Genomic DNA, 7496 nt, shown 5'->3' on the forward strand with positions numbered 1-7496 from the left:
AAGGCTGGATTACCAACTGATGGAAGCCCCGAAGACCGAGGACATTCAGGGAACCCTAAGGTCACTGATGTGATGCTCACATGACAGTTGTGTGCTACAGGGATGTGATGACAGTTGTGTACTACAATGATGTGATGACAGGTGTGTACTACAGTGATGTGTTTGTGGGTGTAGTACTCCACTGAGTCTGTCTCCAGACCAGGGATGACGCAGTATGACATAATCTGCTTTTACTGGTTCATACACAGCGGCTTCCCTCTCAAGTAGTCAACTGGTAGAGTCTCACTGCACAACATACAAACATTAAACACTAGCTCAGCCAATCAATATCATTCACAGTTTTGGCCATTGATGCCACAGAAGCTGTCCCTGAAGCTGCTACTGAAGCTGTCCCTGAAGCTGTTCCTGAAGCTGCTCCTGAAGCTGCCACTGAAGTTGCTCCTGAAGCTGTCCCTGAAGCTGCCACTGAAGCGGCCACTGAAGCTGCCACTGAAGCTGTCCCTGAACCTGCTACTGAAGCTGCCCCTGAAGCTGCCACTGAAGCTGTCCCTGAAGCTGTCCCTGAAGCTGCCTCTGAAGCTGTCCCTGAAGCTGTCACTGAAGCTGTCCCTGAAGCTGCCACTGAAGCTGTCCCTGAAGCTGTCACTGAAGCTGCCACTGAAGCTGTCACTGAAGCTGCCACTGAAGCTGTCACTGAAGCTCTCGCTGAAGCTGTCACTGAAGCTCTCCCTGAAGCTGTCACTGAAGCTGTCCCTGAAGCTGTCACTGTGTCGCTACTACTGACTAGTACTACTAGTCAGTAGTGACTAGTAGTACTAGTCAGTAGTACTGACACAGTCAGCTCACAGTTTACCGTCACTACAATACAGCGTTTGATGCACACAGAAGAAAACAAACATCCTTGTTCTCCATGAGAAGTGCAAAAAAAAGAGTTTTCAGGTTTAGTCATTTCTTTTAAGAGTTTTAGCAGCAAATTTTTTGTGAAAAACTTGAACTGATCCAAATCAAAACTGCACAGATGAGAATTCTTAGTTTAGAACTAAAAATCACTAATTTCAGGCAGCAGTTGAAACGTCTCTAAATGGTATTGTGTATTTCAAGCGCTTCTTCTGCCATTTAAGGTTTGTAGGTGAAAACAACACACAGGTTGATAAGTTATAGTTGATATTACAGTTCATTTTTCAGCTGTGCAATAGTCATATTTATTATTACATTGTGTGAAACAATCAATCATCATAATGAAACTGTGAGGATGATAAAGATCAGCTGTGTCTGGCAAAAGGAAGACCTTTTAAGGTCAGTACTCACTTGTCAATCATTGTCTTTACATCCAATAAAGATGCTGTTAATTCGGCAGCACACCTGAACAGAGAAGATGTGGTTATTAGGGCCTGAACACTGACAACGTCGGAACAGCGAAGGCCCCATTGATCCTGTAGGAATTCTTCTTTTTCTTTTTCTTTTTCAGGCAAATTAATTGCCTTTTTGAGGACTTTAACATGCTCAAAAAGTTGTTAAACTTGGCACACTTATCAGATGCGGTGACAAATTTGATATTTTAAGGGTCTCGGGCTTGGGTGTTGCAAAATGGCTCGCTAGCGCCCCCTAGAAAGTTGGTAAAATGAAGCCCCGCACTCCGGTTTCATACTATATGTATGAAATTTGACAGACATGATGATGTTAATCATCATGTGGAGACGCACAAAAAAGCCTCTTGGAGGTATGCCAAAAACTCAACAGGAAGTCAGCCATTTTGAATTTAATATGCCATTTTTGCGTTTTATAGGCCGTGTACTTTAACAAACTACGCCTCCAGATTTAATCAAAACGACTTGAAATTTGGTCAGGACCATCTTTAGACCTTAAGGATGAAAAGTTATTCAAATGGTGAGTTTTCAGAGAACCACCTGACCATGGCATGGCGGCCATTTTGAGCCATTCGTCATGAAACAGGAAGCTGTTTTAACTTCACTGTACATAGTCCGATCTGTCACAAATTTCTCAGGCATGATGAGGGTCCAGTCCTGAGGATATTTGCATGTCCATATTGAGTCACACTCATAGCGCCCCCTAGTGGCAACAGGAAACGACATGTTTTCTATTTTAATGTACTCCTCCAGGTTGACCAGATCCACCTGAAATGTGGACAGAAAAGCCTTAAAGGTCACCTATTATGCAAAATGCACTTTTCCATGTCTTTTAAACATCAATATCTGTCCCCAGTGTGTCTACAGGCCACCATAGTATCATAAAAGACCATCCTCTCTCTTTTTCTCCTCCTCCGTTTGTCCGGAAATGGGTGCAGAAAAAAAAATCGCTTTTTTTCCTTCTCTTCTGACGTCATTAGAGAAATGCAAGCCATGTAAGGGTTTCCTGGTCGAACCAGAGAGAACCTTCAGTAGCTGACCCCGCCCCACAGCGCGTCACTGTCTCTCCTCCTCAACCTAACTTGAGCAAAGTCTGCAAGAACCAGCAGAACAGGCTTCATGTACTCCCATCATCTAAATATAACATGTTCTTTCACAAAGGCTTTATGTAATTACACTGTTTAAACAGATGATATTTATATATTATATATATTTGATGTCATGCATGTAGCAGATTACAGGTAGTAAATAGTGACTTGTAAGCAACACAACACATTTCTGTTTCACAGTCAAACTTTATTTGAGTTGACAGATGACAATATTAATTATTCACAGCATTTGTAATCATCTCACCTGTTAGTTAGTTATGTGACATGGTACAGGAGAAAGTCTTCAGCTCTGGTAAACTATGGTAAGCTAAGCTCCGGTGGTCTGTAGTCATGGTAACACAGAGACAGCTACTACTGTAAATAATATACCATTACTCTGATCTTCCATACATTTATCTTTTAGCAGAAATAATGAACTGACTACTGTTTCACATCTTCTATTTTCCACCCTGATGGTCGCTGTGTTTACACACCGTGTCATAGCGGTAGCATGTAGCTAACCCGTTAGCATTTAGCTACATGCTAACGGGTTAGCTTTGTATCTCCATGTAAACAGAGCCATCTGCCCACAGCTGTCTGCTCTCCTCTGGGATGATTCTGTCGGTCATTTCTCACAGATGGATCTGTAAAGACAGACGTAAAACAGAGTGTATGTTTACGGTTTACAGAGTTGATGCATGAGGTAAACACTGAGTTAACTAACAGAGCTATAAATAGTATTATTTACCTGAGAGAAACCGTCAGGAAAACCTGGAATCTGGACCGCAGATGTTCATCATGTGTCGCCGATTTCTGATCAGATTCCTCCGGTAACGTGCGCTGGGTGAAGTTTCTGGTTTATAAACTTTAAAGTGGTTTATAAACTCTATTCTAGCTGCTATCTCTCCACTCTCTCTCTCTCCAGAGCTGCTCCGGGAGGGAGGGGGAGGGTGACGCTGTTGTTGTTGAGATTGACAGAAAACGCTGACCAATCAGAGCAGAGTGGGAGGAGACAGGCTGTGAATCAGTGGTTTTCAGACAGAGGCTGAATTAGTCTCTGAGGCAGGCAGACTCAGGCTGCAGTATGAGAAGAATAAAGGTTTTTTTGAACATTGCAGCATGTAAACATGTTCTAGTGCAACATTAAAATACATCTATGAACCTGGAAATGAGCATAATATGTGACCTTTAAGACTTTGATGATGCATTATTGTGAAGACTGAGTTTTTGTTGAACGGCGTTGTCGTGGCATGGCGGCCATTTGGCATGATTCGCCATGAAACAGGAAGTTGTTGTAACTTCAGCATACTTTGTCAAATCTGCTCCAAATTTCTCAGCCATGATGGTGGTCCAAGCCTGAGATCATTTTCATGTCAATATAGATTCATAGCCCCGTCCAAAGACGTCAGCCACGCCCCCTTTCATAACTCATGAACCGTTTGTCGTAGAGTCTTGTGGCAGGTGTCATTGCGCTTATCAGAGTTCCTGTTTCATTGTGCCTGGCCCAGTGCACAGTGTGATCACTCAGGTCGTGGCTGACGATCCGACTGTACAGTGTGATCACTCAGGTCGTAGCTGACGATCGGACCGTACAGTGTGATCACTCAGGTAGTGGCTGACGATCGGACCGTACAGTGTGATCACTCAGGTCGTATCTGACGATCGGACCGTACAGTGTGATCACTGAGGTCGTAGCTGACGATCAGACCGTACAGTGTGATCACTCAGGTCGTGGCTGACAATTGGATTGTACAGTATGATCACTCAAGCCGTGGCTGACGATCGGACAGCACAGTGTGATCACTCAGGTCGTGGCTGACGATCGGACAGCACGGTGTGATCACTCAGGTCGTGGCTGACGATCGGACCGTACAGTGTGATCTCTCAGGTCGTAGCTGACGATCGGACATTACAGTGTGATCGCTCAGGTCGTAGCTGACGATCAGACCGTACGGTGTGATCACTCAGGTCGTGGCTGACAATCGGATCGTACAGTGTGATCACTCAAGCCGCGGCTGACGATCGGACAGCACAGTGTGATCACTCAGGTTGTGGCTGACGAACGGACAGCACAGTGTGATCGCTCAGGTCGTGGCTGACAATCGGACCATACAGTGTGATCACTCAGGTCGTGGCTGACAATCGGATCGTACAGTGTGATCACTCAAGCCGTGGCTGACGATCGGACAGCACAGTTAGATCACTCAGGTTGTGGCTGACGATCGGACTGTACAGTGTGATCACTCAGGTATTGGCTGACGATCGGACAGCACAGTGTGATCACTCAGGTCGTGGCTGACGATCGGACAGCACAGTGTGATCACTCAGGTCATAGCTGACGATCGGAACGTACAATGTGATCACTCAGGTCGTAGCTGACGATCGGACCGTACAGTGTGAGCACAAAAATCGGGAGCTTTGGCTTTACATTGCAGACGATGTACTCGTACAGTAGGTGTAAGAAGTACACAACAACATTTCTAAGATCGTACAGTGTATGCCCAGCTTAAGGAACACCTTTCAACCTCAAGCCCTGATGTCGTAGATTGATTGTGGTTGTTTCTGTAATCGTTACCTACTCCGCATTAGAACATTAATAGAGTCATATTATTAACTCAAATAGTTAATGGTCAAGCCCTGTGTGTGTGTGTTTACCTTATTTGTCCCTTTGTATCTCTGAAGTCCATTCGGGGAAAGACAGTCGAAGGGTTTAAAAGAATCACCATAGGCATCCGATGATGGTGAAACGTGTCCATTACAAGAGAATCTGTTGACTACAAACAGTTACAAACTATAAGTGACACACAGATACATACAGACATGTTCCTTGAGTTGATAAAGAAGCTGTTCCATGGTGCCTGGACTTCATTTTAAAGGTTTCTGGACATTGTCTTCTTCGAAATTAAGGGTGAAATTGCACAAAATTCCTGAATAAAAGTTGGCAACAAAACAAAGTGAAATGTGGTTCCTATTTATATAAAGCCTACACAGTAACTTCCTCCCTCTTTCCCTTGTTTACCATCCCTCCTTGGTAAAAAAATGCCTATTTGAAAGTGAACGTATGGCTACAGAAGTCAAAGTTTGAATTTATATTTAAAGTTAGAATCCCTAAAGTTTCAAATCGGGTTAATTTGGTGACACCTGCTGTTACTGGTGGTAACATTTTAATGCAACAGAAGCAGCGCTGCCAGATCAGGTGGGTTTATACTTAGTTAGTAAAGATGTTCCAATAAATTGGGTGCTCCTCTCCTCCCTCTGACTGAGACTGATACGATGATATGACATGCAATCATTGATAGCTCATCACCAAAAAACAGAATGACATTCCAGTTCATTACAACTACGCTGTCTCTTCATAAAAAAAGTATGTGTTTTTACATTGAATGGAGCGACGCCTGCGAGCTAGTTCAGGCAGTCAACTCGAGCTGCACTGCTACATACACATGTGACATGCCTCACTCGCAATAACATAAACCAAACGCACCCTCCCAATTGGGCGGTCTATTTAAGCTGCAAAATTCACTGTCTCTCCCTCTGCCTCTTCAATGCTGCTGCTGCCCTGCAGGAGTACTGCCGCCGTCTCCTCTTTCAGCTTTCTCAGATCGTAGGATCTACTATAGATGCTCATGCGATTGTCATTGCTTCCACACCTCAAGTCCAAGATGGCTACCAGTCCAGTCCTTTGTTTGTGTGCCTGCATGTGAGTTCTGTATTTTATCTCTGTCTTATACTGATTATCCAGCCAAGGAAGGTGATTTTTTACATCCATTCAAGAGATGGCTTCTTACCACAACCCAAAAGGGAGATAATCTTACTGCTGCTGGGCTGCTTAAACCAAGTGACTACAGCTTGCATTGGACTGAATAGGCCAAGTCCTATGATGAAGACTAGGATAAAATCATTTTCTCTGCCTACTGAGAAACTGACTTTACTGCTTAAGAGGTGCACAGTGGACTCTCTTTTGGCTTCTTACAACAATCCATTAAGTGATTTGAAGCTGCTGCTGCTGGGTTGTAGAAGATCTGTGTGAGCTGGTTTAGCTGCAGCCTGGGCCTCTTCCAGACTGAGCCTCCTCTGCTAGCTGCAGCCTGGGTCTCCTCTACTAGCTGCAGCCTGGGTCTCCTCTACTAGCTGCAGGCCTCCTCTACCAGCCTGGGCCTCCTCTACTAGCTGTAGGCCTCCTACTAGCTGTAGGCCTCCTACTAGCTGCAGACCTCCTCTACCAGCTGCAGACCTCCTCTACTAGCTGCAGCCTGGGTCTCCTCTACTAGCTGCAGGCCTCCTCTACCAGCCTGGGTCTCCTCTACTAGCTGCAGACCTCCTCTACTAGCTGCAGACCTCCTCTACTAGCTGCAGGCCTCCTCTACCAGCCTGGGTATCCTCTACTAGCTGCAGGCCTCCTCTACCAGCCTGGGCCTCCTCTACTAGCTGCAGACCTCCTCTACCAGCCTGGGCCTCCTCTACTAGCTGCAGGCCTCCTCTACTAGCTGCAGACCTCCTCTACTAGCTGTAGACCTCCTCTACTAGCTGCAGCCTGGGCCTCCTCTACTAGCTGCAGGCCTCCTCTACTAGCTGCAGGCCTCCTCTACCAGCCTGGGCCTCCTCTACTAGCTGCAGGCCTCCTCTACCAGCTGCAGGCCTCCTCTACTAGCTGCAGGCCTCCTCTACTAGCTGCAGCTGCTATGCTCTTGATTCAATCACCTAGCCTGCCTGCTGGATTGCTGTCGGTGTATCGATGCCCACATTCTGTTGAGTGAGCGACTGGAGGACGGTGGATTCTGCAGAGCTACTCTGTGCGCTTTCTCAACACTACACGCTCCTGAAGCCAACAGCTCGTTACAACCAAGCCATCTGAGCACCTGTTATTTCCTGTATTGTGGTTTCCTATGCAGGCATCATGTATTGGTTGGCTTATTTAGTATGTGCGTCCTTGGACCTTCTGGACTAAATCGGGTGAGTAAACATTCATCGCCTCACTCTCTAACTCTTACAAACTCACCGACTGGAGACTCATGTAACCATCATCAAGAAATGTACCCTA

The 7496-nt window shown here is 45.6% G+C and overlaps 1 long non-coding RNA gene across 1 annotated transcript; it reads right to left on the reverse strand.

The window, feature by feature from the left end:
• Positions 1-141: 141 nt before the first annotated feature.
• On the reverse strand, positions 142-6670 carry LOC141773470 (uncharacterized). Its single transcript, XR_012595120.1, has 3 exons — positions 5111-6670; positions 1309-1362; positions 142-285 (listed from the first exon to the last, which is right to left on the reverse strand). It is a non-coding gene; the product is annotated as an uncharacterized LOC141773470 (long non-coding RNA).
• Positions 6671-7496: the final 826 nt, after the last annotated feature.

Source organism: Sebastes fasciatus, chromosome 9 (genome assembly GCF_043250625.1).
Source record: "Sebastes fasciatus isolate fSebFas1 chromosome 9, fSebFas1.pri, whole genome shotgun sequence".
Lineage (NCBI taxonomy): Eukaryota > Metazoa > Chordata > Actinopteri > Perciformes > Sebastidae > Sebastes > Sebastes fasciatus.